We start from the raw sequence: 11,614 nt of genomic DNA, 5'->3' as shown, positions 1-11,614 counted from the left end.
AATATTGTTTCTCTTCTTGGTTAAATTTCTTATTTCACTACTGTCCTTATGGATAGTAATGGTCTATGCAATATGATGAACCAGCCAAAATACAGGCTGACCTCCCCCACAAATACTTTTGCTCTCATGCAATCTCAAATTCCGCTGTGAAAAAGTAAAGAGAAATATGGAGTGCAACCACCCCCCCCCCCCCCCCTTCACACAAATCAATTAACAACACAACGAATCTCCGAGAACTATTCCCCTTAAGGCTTCAAGTGAAGCATATTCTCCCTCGTGCTCAATGCCAAGCCTTGTCCTTTGCACAAGTAGAGAACTTGCTACCATTGGGGCCAGCAACCAGCCACACCTTTGAACTATAGTATATGTAAACAAAAATCTTCACAAAAATGAAGCTCTATGCACTACAATAGATCCAACCATCATCAACATCCCTACTTTCACATCAATACAGTTTTGGTTTTGTTGTATTATACGACAACCTTAAAATTCCACTAATATAAGAATGCCTAAAAAACAAGGCAGAATTGCGTAGACATATGACAGGGGCAATCGAAATGGGTGCACATAGACTGCCTCCAAGTATTCAATGCACAATTCATATCTTGGCACTAAAACATGAAATCAGACAACTAAAGAGCATCTTACTATGGTGAAGAATGGATCAGCATGGCTAAGCTAGAACTGAAAAAATGCAGAATAGAAGACTGAAGCACTAAGGATGATAAGATAAACATAGTCTCACTGAAAAGCGTAAACAATAAAGCGTTGCATCATATATCACTGACTAGATTCATACAATATGTCGCAATATATATACGTTCATAAGACTAGAACATATCCAATCTTACAAAGTCAAGTTACATTCTACCAGAGTATCAAAAACTTCAAAAGGTTGGATGCACGCTGATTGTCATTCTCCGAGGGTACGCCTTTTCAGCTACAACCACACATAACCTAGTTAGAACCAACTCATGGTTAGGCACTGACACATCCAATACTCAGCCCCAAAAAAGCCAACAAATCTGGGACTAGCATGAATGTAATACTGTGTTGTTTTGCTCCTACAAAATTAGACTTAAATAGAGGTTGAACCTACAAAAACAAGTTTCAGGAATCATAAGCAGTAGCAGGGGCTCCGAGGAAGCCACATCAAGCTTGGCTTGTAAGGAAGCTTGATTCGTTAATACCCTAGACATGGACACAGCAATGTACAAGTCATGCACGTCAGGACGCAGGTAGTCAGCATGTGGGCAATACATGCATATCAAGATGTGGGCATCCATGGACACATCAGAGGTCATTTAGAAAGTGGGGGTGAACCCAACAAACATGTCTGCTCCTAACTCGTCGACAAGTGGAGACGCATTCAATAATGAGAAAAGGAGAAGCGGCGGAGGGGCAAGCCTGCCAAGCATGCCTGCGCAGGGGTCATGCACGGGGAAGACAAAGATGAGAGGTGAGCCGACAGAACATGATCTCTCTCTCCCTCTGACCAGATGCGGCCTCCTTTGTCTTCGCCGATGATAAAACACGTAACGGACACAGAAAAGAGAGGAGGGGGGCAAAACAGAGGAAGGAGGGCTAACCTGGAGGAGGCAGGGGGAGGGGTGTAACGGGAGGAGCCGTTGCCGGAGTTGTGGTAAGTGGAGCCGTCGGGGTTGGAGTAGTAGTAGGAGCCGTCCTGGTTGGAGTAGTGGTAGGCGTTCTGGTTAGGCGCAGAGGCTCCATAGTCGCGCGAGCAGTAGTGGTTGCCCTGGTCGTTGGTGCCGGAGCCCTTGTAAGAGTATTTACGGTTGCGTCCTCCCATGTTCTCCTGTCTCGTGAACTGCTGCTACTGCTGCTGCTTCTCTCCTGGAAGGCTTTAGTAAAGGCCACTTCCTTTCAAAAAGGAAATTGACGTGGCAAGTTTCTTTGCAGGAGGTGCACACGTGTCGTTAGGAGTTTGACACGTGTCCAAGGACATGTTCTGTGCATGCTGCTGGCCGTTCCCCTTTTCTCTCCGCCCTCATTCCTGTTGCTTCGCTATTTCTACGCTATTCTCCGAGATGTTGGGGCTTCCTCTGAACCTGCACTCTTCGGCCGTGGCGTTGGAAAGAACTCCGAATTTCCCTCGTATTCCATATGCATTTGTCTCGGCAAGTTTTGGTATCCAAGTCTACGGCGGTGATGGGCAGTGGTTTTCCCTTGGTTGCATGCATAGTATTGGTCGACGTTCATCTTCGGCGCCACTTTTGCATCCACACTTTGTCCTGGTCTTCTGGAATGTATTTTGCGATGCTGATATGGCCATCAAAGCCCCTGTTTCGGAGCTGGACTCCTTCGATGTATTGGGGCGCGCTCGTTGCGCTGCAGGAATGGCCACCGGAAACGTTGAGGCGGTTCCCTGTTTTTCAGAACTGGAACGATTCGCATGTACTTACGTCGATGGTGTTACGGGATCTTGTCTAGGTTCTTTGTGTTTCTGTGTCTTAAACGGAATTGATTCGCGTGCAAAGCGATAGTGAGGAAGTATTAGTTCTCAACGGTTGCTTTTTGTTGGAGAGACAGGTGGAAGTGCGGCCAAGCTTGTGAGCGTGAAGGAAGAACCGGAGGAGTGTAGCTGGCCTATGGAAGGTGATAGTTATCATGCTGTTTTTTTGTGCATGTGCATAAGCTTGGCTTCTAACTCTGTTTTTTGGTGGCACGTGATAATAAAAACAGCGTACAAATACCTTCCTAGGCGGTATACGAAGAGCCTCTTGTAAACGTGAAGGAAGAAACTGACGAATCTGATTTTATGATGCAAGACAGTATATATTGTATTGCAGGATACTTTTTTAAGAATCCACGGTTATACACATATTGCACCACCAATTGTTGCTGTGCGTGGACGCTGTCTCTGTAGTTTACTGTATCTCCACGCAGCTGAAACGTGTTGAAGATAGCACATTGTATTCTCGTGTGGGTGCGTGGCTGTAGGCAAGCTTATTTTGGGTTTATGTATCGATGTGAAGACACTGAAAATTTTCTTTTTTGGCAATGCTATTTTGTGGGAGGTGTGTCTATGTGACTGATTAGACCCACTGCATTGATTTCTTTTAAACATACAGTTTTTGGTATTAAGTGTTATGTCTCCATGATTACTTTTGTTGTACCAAAAGTGTGTCACAGAGCACTCTTGAAATAAAGTGTAAAGTCTTTCACTGTCATCATGTGGTTACCATTAGTTAAGCACTTTTCCTGCCAGTTAAGGAAGCATCTATTTTATTTCAGAACTATTTTTCTTTTTTTACATGGTATGCACTGGTTTTTTCTTTTTCGATCATATTCTGTTGTGATCATTACAGCTTTTAATGTATTCACATGTGCAACTTGCATATGTTAAAACTTTATTCCCTCAGCTGTGCGAATTGTATTTTGACACAAGTCCAAAATCTCTCATTAAAGGTTACATGCATAGAGAACGATTTTGTGTATGGCATAGAATTGCATATTGATACGTTTTTGCTTCGTTTCCAGCAACAAGGCAGTCATCCATAAAAAAGGAATATGAAGACGATGCTACATCAAATGCATCCCTCCAAGATAGGCATACTGATACTCCCCCTTTGCATGATAGCCAATACAATGTCCGTGCGATTGTTCCTTTAAGAGACAACTTTGTTAGTGGGGGAAATTCCTTACCCATATTGCCAATAGATGTCATATCCAAATTTACATGGCATAGATTTGCGCCTTTGAGGGTAAACTACTAGCAAAGAATGGAACATACAAAGCTCGTAACCCCAACTATCCCGTATGCATTAGGGCTGATTTGAGTGATCACCGGAACTGTGACTCCATTACTTTGGTGATTCCGCATGCATTTGTGGACCAATATAGGGGATTACTTGTAAGTTGAAAGCTTTTACCAAATAGAAGGAGCCACTGTTGTTCCAAAAGTGAGTGGTGAGGGTGGCACCGCCAGCTTCATCTGGACAAACAACAACTCACAACAACAAACATTTGGTACAGAAATTGCTTACTGGTCAGACCATTCCATTACATACGCTACAACTCCAATCTCATTAGGGCAGACCCCTTGAATGAAATTCAGCTTGTTTCAATGCAAAGAGTGCATTCCCACCAATCTTGCCTTGAAATATGGCACACCAATCGAATGCCATGCAAAGAGCGCATTCCCACTAGTCCTGCCTTGAAATGATGCACCCCAACCGCTTGGAATGCCAAACAAGGTGTGTATATATATATATATATATATATATTCACGTGGCCTGTCCCTTGAGAATATGGCTGAGAACTTGAGTATATCTTTAACCTATTAACCATGGTCCACAAGGAAATCAAGGTGAATGATCAAAATCATTCATGAGGCCTACCCTAGAAGCTAAGAGAGAGAAGAAGAAGAAGAAGAAGAAGAAGAAGAAGAAGAGAGCAAGAGAGAGAGAGAGAGAGAGAGAGAGAGAGAGAGAGGGGGAGGAAAAATAGCAAGAACAAAGGAAAAAAATAGCAACGGTGGATAGCCAATCACCCATTTGCATGCGTCCAAAAATTCACCAAACTACCACTCCAACGCGGCCACCCACAATTAGACGCTTTACTATCTCAAAACAAAGAAAACGATTACTATAGCCTTTCCCCTGGGTAGGCCAAAAATTTGAATACATTCAAAAGGCCTGCCCTGGAAGCTGAGAGAAAGAAGAAGAAGAAGAGAGAGAGAGAGCATGGGGGAGAAAAAAATGGGGACAAAAATAGCAAGCAAGAAGAAGAGAGAGAGAGAGAGAGAGAGAGAGAGAGAGAGAGGGGGGGAGAAAAATGGAAATAAAAATAGCAAGCATAGAGGATAAAAATAGCAGTGGTGGACATCCAATCACTTGTTTGCACGAGTCAACAAAGAAAATCCACCACCCAGCTAGCCCCAAATAGAAAATTTATCATCTTTGAAACGGCACACCAATTACTATAGCCTTTCCCCCCCGGGCAGGCCAAAAACAAGTTGAGGTTCCCTCAAAGGGCCTGCCGTGGTGATTGGAAGTTGGTGTAGTTAATTTGTTATTATGTGATAGGCCACGTGATTGATTGGACTGTACTTTACATGAGCCCCAGACCACGTGGATTTTACGAAGAAAATCTTTAAAAAAAAATAATTTTCGCTTTCCCAAGCTGGCCCTCCACCATTACTAAGGCTTCCACTGTACATGTGGCAGGCCAACAAGTTGAATACATTCAAAAGGGTCTGCCCTAGAAGCTAAGAGAGAGAAGAAGAAGAAGAAGAAGAAGAAGAGAGAGAGAGAGAGAGAGAAAGAGGGAGATGGGGACAAAAATAGCAAAAGCGAGAAGAAGAAGAGGAGAGAGAGTAAGGGGGAGAAAAAAATGGGGACAAAAATAGCAAGTAAGAAGAAGAAGACAAGAGAGAGAGAGAGAGAGAAAGGGGGAGAAACAATCAAATGCCACATTGACACGCAAATAAGGCAAAAGTAGAATTTTTGTCATCTTAACAAAACAGACTCTTCACTATAGCATTTCCTCCTGGGCAGGCCAAAAAGGGAGGATTGAGGAGAAAGGAGTTGCCATGTGTTAGTATTCTGGGATGTTAGATGAGAAGAAGAGAAAAGACGATTGACGATTGATGCGCTTGACTATTGGCATTCAAATTTGCCGACGAATGACGTTTGTGATCCAAATTTGCATGCGCTTCCATCTATAATACTACCGGAATGGCAAATATATGAGGCTTAAGACCTTCAATCTGATTGCTAATTCCGTATGAAAAATGTTCCTCTGAGAGCCTCTCGCTTTCAACCGGGTTCCCTTCTCCCAAGGAGCAAATCCACAACATATTTCAATTTGCAAACTTACCTAATCACAGAGCTTGCAAAACAACAACTCTACATGTGCAGCTCTGTATAGATACATTGGCAATGCCATGGATGTAGCGTGGCCATTGCATGCATAGCTAAAAATGTGATGGAATTCATCTATTTTTTCCTCAGAGAAGAATGCATTATGTCTTGCTTGGAGTTGTAGGAATGGCCACCGGAAACGTTGAGGCGGTTCCCTGTTTTTCAGAACTGGAACGATTCGCATGTACTTACGTCGATGGTGTTACGGGATCTTGTCTAGGTTCTTTGTGTTTCTGTCTTAAACGGAATTGATTCGCGTGCAAAGCGATAGTGAGGAAGTATTAGTTCTCAACGGTTGCTTTTTGTTGGAGAGACAGGTGGAAGTGCGGCCAAGCTTGTGAGCGTGAAGGAAGAACCGGAGGAGTGTAGCTGGCCTATGGAAGGTGATAGTTATCATGCTGTTTTTTTGTGCATGTGCATAAGCTTGGCTTCTAACTCTGTTTTTTGGTGGCACGTGATAATAAAAACAACGTACAAATACCTTCCTAGGCGGTATATGAAGAGCCTCTTGTAAACGTGAAGGAAGAAACTGACGAATCTGATTTTATGATGCAAGACAGTAGTAAAGGAAAGCGTGCGTTATAACCCTTGCTCACATAGTGACGTTGTCTCTATTTTTGTACCGGTTGTGTTGTCCTCACACTTCTTCATCGTTCTTTCTTCGGCAAATCACAAGATTGTCTTCAAACACGCCTGCAATTACCCTTACTGTTCACGACCGAGGTTGTAATGTATCAGAGCTTCTGATTTTTACTGCATCCTTTCTCTTGCCGTAGAATTTTTTGTTGACGTTGTCCTTCTATCCTGTAGGGTCTGGTGTGGGCAGTGCATGAACGTCATGTTGGCTGCTCTCGTGATGGAGTATAGCCAAACCTTTGGCTGTTGGAAGCATTGGGAAGAAGTCTCTGAAGAGGGTGTTCCATGCTGCAACGAAATATGCCTATGAAGAAGGTATGCTTTTATTTGTTTGAGTTTCCTTAGTAGCAGCTTATGAAACATATTGACAATATCCGCGCTTTGCATATATTGTATTGCAGGATACTTTTTTAAGAATCCACGGTTATACACATATTGCACCACCAATTGTGGCTGTGTGTGGACGCTGTCTCTGTAGTTTACTGTATCTCCACGCAGCTGAAACGTGTTGAAGATAGCACATTGTATTCTTGTGTGGGTGCGTGGCTGTAGGCAAGCTTATTTTGGGTTTATGTATCGATGTGAAGACACTGAAAATTTTCATTTTTGGCAATGCTATTTTGTGGGAGGTGTGTCTATGTGACTGATTAGACCCACTGGATTGATTTCTTTTAAACATACAGTTTTTGGTATTAAGTTTTATGTCTCCATGATTACTTTTGTTGTACCAAAAGTGTGTCACAGAGCACTCTTGAAATAAAGTGTAAAGTCTTTCACTGTCATCATGTGGTTACCATTAGTTAAGCACTTTTCCTGCCAGTTAAGGAAGCATCTATTTTATTTCAGAACTATTTTTCTTTTTTTACATGGTATGCACTGGTTTTTTCTTTTTCAATCATATTCTGTTGTGATGATTACAGCTTTTAATGTATTCACATGTGCAACTTGCATATGTTAAAACTTTATTCCCTCAGCTGTGCAAATTGTATTTTGACACAAGTCCAAAATCTCTCATTAAAGGTTACATGCATAGAGAACGATTTTGTGTATGGCATAGAATTGCATATTGATACGTTTTTGCTTCGTTTCCAGAAACAAGGCAGTCATCCATAAAAAAGGAATATGAAGACGATGCTACATCAAATGCATCCCTCCAAGATAGGCATACTGATACTCCCCCTTTGCATGATAGCCAATACAATGTCCGTGCGATTGTTCCTTTAAGAGACAACTTTGTTAGTGGGGGAAACTCCTTACCCATATTGCCAATAGATGTCATATCCAAATTTACATGGCATAGATTTGCGCCTTTGAGGGTAAACTACTAGCAAAGAATGGAACATACAAAGCTCGTAACCCCAACTATCCCGTATGCATTAGGGCTGATTTGAGTGATCACCGGAACTGTGACACCATTACTTTGGTGATTCCGCATGCATTTGTGGACCAATATAGGGGATTACTTGGAAGTTGAAACCTTTTACCAAATAGAAGGAGCCACTGTTGTTCCAAAAGTGAGTGGTGAGGGTGGCACCCCCAGCATCATCTGGACAAACAACAACTCACAACAACAAACATTTGGTACAGAAATTGCTTACTGGTGAGACCATTCCATTACATACGCTACAACTCCAATCTCATTAGGGCAGACCCCTTGAATGAAATTCAGCTTGTTTCAATGCAAAGAGCGCATTCCCACCAATCCTGCCTTGAAATACGGCACACCAATCGAATGCCATGCAAAGAGCGCATTCCCACTAGTCTTGCCCTGAAATGATGCACCCCAACTGCTTGGAATGCCAAACAAGGTGTATATATATATATATATATTCATGTGGCCTGTCCCTTGAGAATATGGCTGAGAACTTGAGTATATCTTTAACCTATTAACCATGGTCCACAAGGAAATGAAGGTGAATGATCAAAATCATTCATGAGGCCTGCCCTGGAAGCTAAGAGAGAGAAGAAGAAGAAGAAGAAGAAGAAGAAGAAGAAGAGAGCAAGAGAGAGAGAGAGAGAGAGAGAGAGAGGGGGGGGGGGGAGACAAAAATGGGGACACAAAACGCAAGCAAGAAGAAGAAGAAGAGAGAGAGAGAGACAAAGGGGGAGGAAAAATAGCAAGAACAAAGGAAAAAAATAGCAACGGTGGATAGCCAATCACCCGTTTGCATGCGTCCAAAAATTCACCAAACTACCACTCCAACACGGCCACCCACAATTAGAAGCTTTACCATCTCAAAACAGAGAAAACGATTACTATAGCCTTTCCCCTGGGTAGGCCAAAAATTTGAATACATTCAAAAGGCCTGCCCTGGAAGCTGAGAGAAAGAAGAAGAAGAAGAGAGAGAGAGAGAGCAAGGGGGAGAAAAAAATGGGGACAAAAATAGCAATCAAGAAGACCATACCTTTGTGTAAAGTTCTTCATAATCCAAGCGAAATGAGAATCAAGATACCCTTGAGTTGTAAATGTAAAGGACAACGATAGTACAAACATCAATCAATGCAGTTAACAAGGGGTGAAGCTAAACATCGAAGAGAGGACAGTCTATCGAAGTCCTGATTGGGAAAAAAAGCAATCAAGGAAGAAATCATCACCATGGAAGATTTTTTCCTATTAGTTTCATTAAGCAACGAAACTTTTATATTGGTGTCGAAAGTTTCAATGACCTAAGAAAAGTAAAGGTTTGAAAATTTCTCCTTTATGAGAAAAAATTTAAAGTTTCGCCAAGATTTACAAAATTTCCTTTAAAATTCAGCGAAACTAAAAAAAAGGCTTGATAAATTTCGCCAAGATTTTATATTAATACATAAGAATAGCTTCAATAAAAACATCCCTGATCGTGCTACCCAACTTAGAAACTTGATGCTTTGCTTCATACTGAAGGTCCTTGATAGAACTCCCTACCTTACGCGAAGCTCCGTCAGCTTGGCTGCGCACATCCGATGCAACGTTCTCAGCAACATGCCTCGAGCCAGAAACAAAGTCCAAAATCTAATTTTAAAAATTTTAAAAACAATTTTTTGGATAATCGATTCACAGCTTTGGAGATCCAGAAGGATTGCATGAGCCATAGAGGCATGCTTGAACATGTCGTCTAATAGATTTTCTTCAGCTAAGGAGTTGAGAAAACACCATCCTTCCATTAGATCACACATACACTTTTGTCCATCCATTTGCCAAGCACTCATTGTTGAGTATATTGTTTGTAATGGTGAACAAGGAATCGAGTGCATGTCTTATTGCTAGCTTAACAACATTGAAACCTTGAAGCACATCATTGTCTACTTGCATTGACTATAATATGTATTCGCCAAGCCTTATTCTTATAAGTTATGAATCATGCCATCAAACAAATTGTGTTTGTGTACAAGCATTTTTGCTCTTCCTGGAAGTTGAAATTTGAACTACATGTTTTCCTTAGTTATATATGAGCTATCATTGTTTTAGAAATGAGGGTGATGATTTAAGGTATAATGAAGTCTAGTTGGTCCCTTGACAACTTGAGTATATGCATGAATTATGTGTAGTTTGGTCTCGTATATCTTAGTTACTTTAGAGTTTGTCCAAATTTGGTTTATCAACACTCCCGTATGCCGCCGTCGTTAATTTAGAGTTTGTCCAAATTTGGTCCATGGATTGTTGTTGGCATGTTAATTCTCTTGTATTAATTTTCTCTCTCATGAATTTGCTTCATTCGCTTTACTCTTTTGTTTGAAGTTAATATTGAAGTCTCCTAGAACAAAGATATCCTTAATGTTTGTTGGTAGTTGAAGCATCTCATCTCTAGAGTTTTTAGTAGCTCTGTAGTTTTTGCATGTGGTGACATGTAAACATTGTAGATCATGAGCTCGCTATGTCGGAGTGATTTGGAAGGCTCCCTACATGCTCCCTTGATGCATGTCCCCTTCACCATCTGCTCATGCTGATGACGGCCCGCTTCTTAAAGTACAACATGTAGAAGACGTCTACACCATGGATGAAGTAATGGAGATTTCGTAGGTCATATGCTGGCAAAGCTCATCAAGGGCAATGGTTTGACGAAGCTGATGCTGCTACAGTGGAGTGTCTTTAGTGTGACCTTGCATGTATTTATGGACATTAGAAGGCTCTGTAGGGAGATGGCAAGGTATTCAAGGGCAAGGTCGTGATTTTGCTTGAGCACCTCTGCCAGCAGTATAATTGTCTACTCGACTGTTGTTTTATTGTGCTTTTCATGGGAAAGTTGCGAAGAGGGATTTGCTCGCTGGTTTTCAACAACCTTCCAAGGGCGATGCAACTTGCAGGATTTTCATTTTTTGGGACGTGGGTTTTTCAAGGGTCGGTGGGATTTAATGCTGAAAGACACTGGTTGTTGTCATGCTCAATTGGTTTTAGAGGAAGTAGTTTGGTGTATGTTCTCCCATGATCTGCTTCGTTCTTTGCTGATGAGTTCTTGTTGCATGAATGCCTAGTGTGGGTACATTTCCCCAATCTCTCTAAGCTTCTCATTGACGAAGTTGAAACGATTGCTGCCTCTATGGGTTGTGTTTTGTACTTCCCACCAACTTTGTTTAAGCATGGCTCGCCTAAGGTTTGCCTTCTCTGGGATAGGAACTCTGATCCTCCCTCCCAACTGGATCTCACTATGCCTAACGGGTGGGAATTGACAGCATTAGTATGGTTTGGGGTTTTCCATGATGCCTATTACCACTGCCATCAAGTTGGTCAGTTCACACATGATTATTCTCTACACCTGAAGGAGCCCGTTGTGGTTGGTTCTGTTAAATTGGGTAACACTCCTAATGAATTGCTTCTACGAGAAGATGGTGTCTAAGTTTATGCGACAATACGCGCCAGATTTCTTAGCGATGCAAGAACTCAAGACTCGTTTCACTAAATTGGAGGGGGTTCAGTTGTCTAGCTACCAGCTTTTATAATTGTCCGACTAGGGGTAGGGCATGTTTGTCAAATCTGGTATACCAGCCATGTTGGTTCATGCGTTTGACAATGGCTCTGTTCTGGTGATTGAAGTTAACTGGCGTCCCAACCAGTTCCTATTTGTTTCAGTATATTCTTCAAACTCTTCTCTTACTTGTTCTCAACTTTGGAATAA

The 11,614-nt window shown here is 41.9% G+C and overlaps 1 long non-coding RNA gene across 1 annotated transcript; it reads right to left on the bottom strand.

Annotated features, from left to right (window-relative positions):
• Positions 1–725: 725 nt before the first annotated feature.
• Positions 726–1,814, bottom strand: LOC147894287 (uncharacterized). The gene is made up of 2 exons (XR_015542140.1): positions 1,590–1,814; positions 726–940 (listed from the first exon to the last, which is right to left on the bottom strand). It is a non-coding gene; the product is annotated as an uncharacterized LOC147894287 (long non-coding RNA).
• Positions 1,815–11,614: the final 9,800 nt, after the last annotated feature.

Source organism: Dipteris shenzhenensis, chromosome 14 (genome assembly GCF_047967505.1).
Source record: "Dipteris shenzhenensis isolate YYH24624 ecotype China chromosome 14, Dip_SZ_1.0, whole genome shotgun sequence".
Taxonomy (NCBI): domain Eukaryota; kingdom Viridiplantae; phylum Streptophyta; class Polypodiopsida; order Gleicheniales; family Dipteridaceae; genus Dipteris; species Dipteris shenzhenensis.
This window is presented reverse-complemented; position numbering and strand designations above follow the sequence as displayed.